The sequence below is a fragment of the Nilaparvata lugens genome, chromosome 7 (assembly GCF_014356525.2).
Source record: "Nilaparvata lugens isolate BPH chromosome 7, ASM1435652v1, whole genome shotgun sequence".
In the NCBI taxonomy this organism is placed as follows: domain Eukaryota; kingdom Metazoa; phylum Arthropoda; class Insecta; order Hemiptera; family Delphacidae; genus Nilaparvata; species Nilaparvata lugens.
This window is the reverse complement of record NC_052510.1, coordinates 13126314-13132756: the sequence shown is the minus strand read 5'-3', so window position 1 is coordinate 13132756 and position 6443 is coordinate 13126314.

Here is a 6443-nt window from a genome sequence, read left to right as displayed (position 1 = left end):
ATCAAGGAATAAATTCCTTGGATAAAGCTTGTCGTATTCATGATATAAGTTATTCACAATCTTCAGATAATTTATCATGTTCAAGAGCAGATAAAATTCTAGCAGATAGTGCTTGGGCAATATTCAAGGATCCCAAAACAGACTATAGTCAGAAGGTATTAGCATATTTAGTCACATTAGCAATGAAGACAAAGTCGGCAATTGGATCTGGAATGAAATTATCACATATTCGTAGAAAAAGGTTAGCACAAAAGAAGTCCAGCAGAAAAGGGAGAAGTGAAGGTGTAACAAAAAGGAATAGTGAATATATACGGAGGGAGGCAATTAAACGTTTGATGAATCATGTTAAAGGAAAAGGTTATTATCTCAGACCATACCCCAACTACTTTGGTGGTGGTAGTGGCGGTGGAAGAGTATTGGATTCTCCTTCTGGATCAGCGCCACCTCATAATGTGTGTGGTCTATTGATGAGGGAAAGTAAGAGGAGAAGGACATCAAAGCGATCAAAACATAGAGCAAGAGGAAGATCAAGGAAAGGTAGTAAAAAATGATTGCCAAACTCAGTAAAGCTATGTCTGGTCATGATCTAGAACAATGGGTGGGATTGTTAAAAATTCTGCTGTGTGGTGTGTATATGCTTCATATGCTGCCCAACAAAATCCATCATGATGAGATGTCTATTGTTAATCTGGATTCTCATACCAGACCAGGTACACATTGGGTCGCCTATGACAAACAAGGTGATAATGTATACTATTTTGATCCCATAGGCAATCTACAGCCACCATTACAATTGGTAAAGTACTGGAAGAAGCAGGAAGTTGTGAATGTATTTTATAATGCTGATGAGATACAAAAACCTAATTCAAATATTTGTGGTCACCTATGTTTATTATTCTTGTCTGGTCAGTTGTAACTATTTTTAGGTGGAGGTAAGTACTACTACCGCAATTACTATGGTTGTGATAACACTTTCTGGAAAGAGTAGTGATTTATATGAAAATCTACCACAAGTTTTGGATTTAGATAATAATATGGAATATGAGATTGGATTAGTGAACCTGTGGACTTTTAATTCTATTCCAAATGTTATTAAAGGGAAAAATTCCAGTTTCAAATATGGTGATCAATTTATAATGCTTGAAACAGGTTCTTATGAAATTGATAATATCGTAAAAGCAATAACAGAAAAATTGATTGTAACTAGTAAAAGTCTAGTTATACGTGGGAATAATAATACAATGGAAACTGAAATCTATTCTGATAGACCTATTGATTCAACTCATAATGATTCAATTGGCGCAATACTGGGTTTTGAACATAAGGTGCTAAGTCCAAATATTTGGCATTATTCCAATAAACCTGTTTCAATATCAAACATCACATGTTTAGAAGTTTCATGTAATTTGGCTTGTGGGAGTTATAGCGATGGTGAGGAAAAACATACTATTTACAAGTTTCTTCCAAAGGTTCCTCCAGGATATTTAATTAATGAGACACCAAATCCGATTGTATATGTGGGTTTAAATACACACAAGTTTCAGTGCATTAATGTCAAAGTGACTGACCAGAACAGATCTTTAATCGATTTCAGAGGAGATAGATTAACAGTTGAACTACATATACAAGAGAAGAAGTGAGATGGGATTCATTGTATTCAAATCACATACCTCAAATCATAATCCATGCAGAGGAGATGAAACTTTTGAGAGGTTGAAGATGAGGAAAAAGAGGGAGGTAAATAAGAGTTGTAATAGGACGTTTAGTAGAGTTTCACATTCCAACGTGATAACATCTAAAAACCCGAGGATATTAGAAAAATTAGGATTTCGAGTAAATTGGGATAATGTCATCTTCAATGGCTGCAATAAGTGAGATCTTGGATGTTGAGAGGCAGATACATTTTTTCAATGAAACAAAGAGTCTGGAATATCACACCCACACTCCTTATGCAAATCAACGCTTAACAAAATCTGATGAAATTAGAATTCCAATAAATTCACAAGATAATTATAGCCTTCCATGTAAATCGTTCATTCTTATACAGGGTGATGTTACATGCAAGAAGAGTGTGAAAGATGACAAGGGAGAAACTAGTATTCAAAATGTGACATATAAACTAGTAAGTAATGCAATAGGATTTATGTTTGATGAAATAAGATATGAGTTGGCTGGTCATCCAATTGCAAAGTTGCGTCTTGTAGGAATCACAAGTACAATTAAAGGCTTACTCTTGAAAAATGTATTTGATAAAAATACATATCATCTAGCAGGTTTTGATCGGGAAGGATATACTTTGGACAATAACAAGTTCACTTTTTGTATTCCATTGAGGTTGCTTCTAGCCTTTTTTGAAGATTTTCAACAAATAATATTGAACTTGAAAAAAGAACTTGTATTATTAAGATCATCAACAGATATAAATAGTATTACTACAACAGATGGTCAAAGTGTATCAATCAACATTACAAAATTGCAGTGGAAAGTACCATATTTACAGCTTGAGGATCATGTACGACTCAAGTTTTTACGTATACTAGATAGTGATCGTCCACTAAAATTAGCATTCCGCAAATGGGAAATACATGAATATCCCATATTACCCACAACAAAGGTACATAGTTGGACAATTAAAACTGTGGCACATACAGATGCACCAAAATATGTAATTTTAGCTTTTCAATTTTGGTAATTGATTGTTCGCACCAGCCAAGTACATTGAAAGGATCAATAGATGTGCGACTCGAATTTGAATTTGAGAGTGATGTGCCCGCTTCAACCAGTGCTTATTGCATTTTAGTAAGAGATAATATTATAGAATATACCCCACTAACATCAATGGTTCAAGAGGTGCAGTAGTTTTACCAGTAGAGCGCATGGTGAGAGCAGGTTGTATATAACCTAAGACTGATTGAAAAAGCTTTAGTAGGTGAAGAACCATGCTATTGAGTGGAACTTCAACATCATCATCGCGCGACTCTCTTTCATCATCCTTACTTGAAACTGTGAAGGAAGAAGAGGAGGACCAGAAGGACTACAATAGTTTATTATCTCGCTATACTGGTGACTTATCATTGGGGTTGAAGATGGGAGGAAATTGTCATTCAAAACCATCAAGGAAAGTGGAATATGCAGATGTCGGTGTGCAGTGCAACTTGGGCAAGGAGGAGGAGGAAGAGCAGTTGATGGAGGAGGGAGGGGATGCTGAGGGAGGAGATGATGGGGATTGCAGCACATTCAAACAGGTTAGAATTGATGACACATTTGCTGTTGTTGAGTTTCATGGATTCAAAGATGAGAATAATCAATTTATATTAAAGGAATTTGCAATGATTGATCCTAAAGATACTTATGTTATATTACATTCCAACCACCATTTCCAAAATCACAGCTACCATGGAGAACCTATCGAGATGTATGTTGGTTGGAGTTTTATCATCACAAGATAAAATGGGAATTGGGTGAAATAGATTATTCTGATGATCTAATAAAAGCTTGTCTCAAAAACTATGATAGAGTATATACAAAGGGTGGAGAAAAAGCGGAATTCCTAAAGAAATTTCACAATAATGTTGAAACAATACCTGATAATTTTGAAAGGCCTAATTATATAAAGTTCTCTGATTGCTGGACTTATGATGTTTGCAAAATTCATAATAGTATTGTTGATGGTAGATGTGCTTTATTCAGTGCTAGACATTATTTATCATTGATGTTGTCCAAGGCAGAGAAAGTATTTGGTCGAAAAGTGGATTACTTATGTGAAGCAGAGCGAATGAAAAGTATGAAGATGTGTCCATTTTATACTAAAGAAAACAAACGCAAATATGCAAGACAAGGATTTTACTACAATGGGCAAGAGGTAATTTGTGTATGGTGTGGATATCAATTATACATGCACAAGGCGAGAATATGCAATCTTACAAGTGATGTTGCTAATCAAGTAAATTTTTCAGTTCTGGTACCACTCATATAAAAGCTCTGCTACAAACAGAATCCATTCCAGTGTGCTGTTATGAACAGATCTGATCAGTGTTGTAATGGATCCCAAATGTTGGTTGTATGCTGATATAGAATTGGAATCGAAATTATGTGATTACATAGACTGGTTTGATTCATGTGAAGAAGCTATTGCAAAAGCAAAATGTGAAAATCGTGATGTTATGATTGCTGAACAATTAAAATTAATTTTACTAAACACAGTGAATGTTTGTGATATAAATGATTACCTATGTTATTACAGACCTATGAAATTGAATGTTCAAAAACTAATCCAAATTGAGGATGAAGTGTTGCGCAATATAAGTTCATCTAACAAAGAGGATCCTTAGGGTTATTGACATTTGCAAACATGTTCAATCATGTCTGACCTTGGGATGGAACAAAGAAGAATGGTAACAGTGATGGTGAACTGCAAACCGGTTTAAACATGAAAACCTTGATGAGTGGAGGGGGTAAAACAGTGTGATACCACATACAATAGTGAAGTGACTTTCATTCCCAGTTTAAGAACAGTTGAGTGCAGAGACGTGCTATTCTACTCCTACATAATGCAGCAGCAGCAGCAGCAGTTCAATTTGACTAAATTCAATGAGACATCAAGGGAGAGTATTCCCATTGTGCAGATATGTGACTTGAAGTCTGACTCCAGCTATCCAGTATATAAGGCAAGAATAGTTTGTACACCATTCGGATTGAGAAGTGTGTTGCGATTATATGAGAAAAATAAGCGAGGACAACGTGTGTTTTTTGATGTATTTTTGCCAGAAAGGTTTTTATCAGACCTAAATGGACAAACTTTGGAAAGTTTTAATAATGGGAAGTATGTTATGAGATGTATTCACCGGGAGGATAAACCATCATTGGTACTTCTGGATGATGTAGCAAATTAGATGAGGAATGAAATGGAATAGGCCTATTTCTTAGCTGTATACAAATCAATTCTCTATATTAAACTATTATGAGTTTTTCATAGTGGTTTAGTATGGAATTGATATTAATGTTTTAGTTTTGAAATGGGGAAGCATTTTAAGCTAACGCCTGCGCTTTGTACAGCACAAAGATGGGGGTATTTGAAGTTGAAAGATGATGCAACTTTCAAGTTTATATACCTACATCCTCCTGTCAGGTGGAAAGCAAAGCATATATAATAGTAGGTAAGTATAAGATTTGATTTAGTATAAGCTTGTTAGAGCTGCAGTTCAGTTGTACATATAAGTACTTCTTGTTTAATAGAACATAACCTCAAATATGTCTCATTGTTTTAGTTATTCTAAATTCAAAAAGTTGTCCAGGTTATTAATGGGAATAACTTTGGACGAGTTTACAGAATTGGCTAATAGCATTAGATTCTCACAATATTGTGTTGAGAATGATAGTAGAGTTAAGGATAATGATGATAAAGAATTGTCTGATGATAGTAAATGGTCAAATTCAAGTTCAAAGTATTCAATCTTATCTGAAGTATATGAACTCTTAGATATTGTAATTGAGGAAAGTGGCCATTTCCACTATGGATGTAGCAATGATCATCATATAACAACAATCACAGATAATAATCAATTGTGGGAGGCTATTTTTGATCTGGCTGAGCGGAAATGTATTAGGAAAGGTTGAAGTTAGTGTCTTATTCACTCTTTCAGTTACAACATGTCTGTGGACAGGTTTGGTCGTGTTTCACATGGTAAAAGTAATGAGATAGATGCTAAGGAATATTTAGAAAATCAGTTGAGTGAACATAAGAAAACAGTTCCAACTAGATCCAACTTTGATAAGGAAAAGGCGGATTTGATTACATCCAAAGATAGTTTGAAGAAACAATTGGAAGAACTTAAAAAACAGTTTTGACAATATCAGATTTTAATAAGGAGAAGGCTGAACTAGTGTCATTTGATCATCTCAAATCAAGTTTGAAGATAATTACTGAAGAAGCAAAGACTAGTATTAATAATCTATTAACTAAAGATGAGTACCAAAAAGAAAAGGTTGGATTTGTTAGTTATGATAATCTTAAGACTGGAATTAGGCTATTAGAAGAGAGTATGATAGATTATGTATACAATAATGCTGAATTCAACCAATATATTCATGATGCAATGTACCGATACGCATATTATCTGATAGGAGAATGTGTAATGGCTTCAAGAACATTTGATTGGGCAGAGCTTGAAGGTCGCGGCTTCACATTAGAACATAGTGTGGAGGATTTTTTTCGAAGAATTAGAATGTCTAAACCAGAGATTCCATTCAATAAGGATGATTTTTTAATGCCAGAAGAACATCGATTAAAACATCGATATGATGGTTATATAAAAAAAAACCATCTGACTAGGATAAAAGGCTGGTTTTGAGCAAAATGGTAGATTTGGATGTGGAGGGGGGGGATCTAACTGATGAAAATGGGTGGAGATAAAAGGTTGATGACTTGAAGTGGGCGGAAGTAA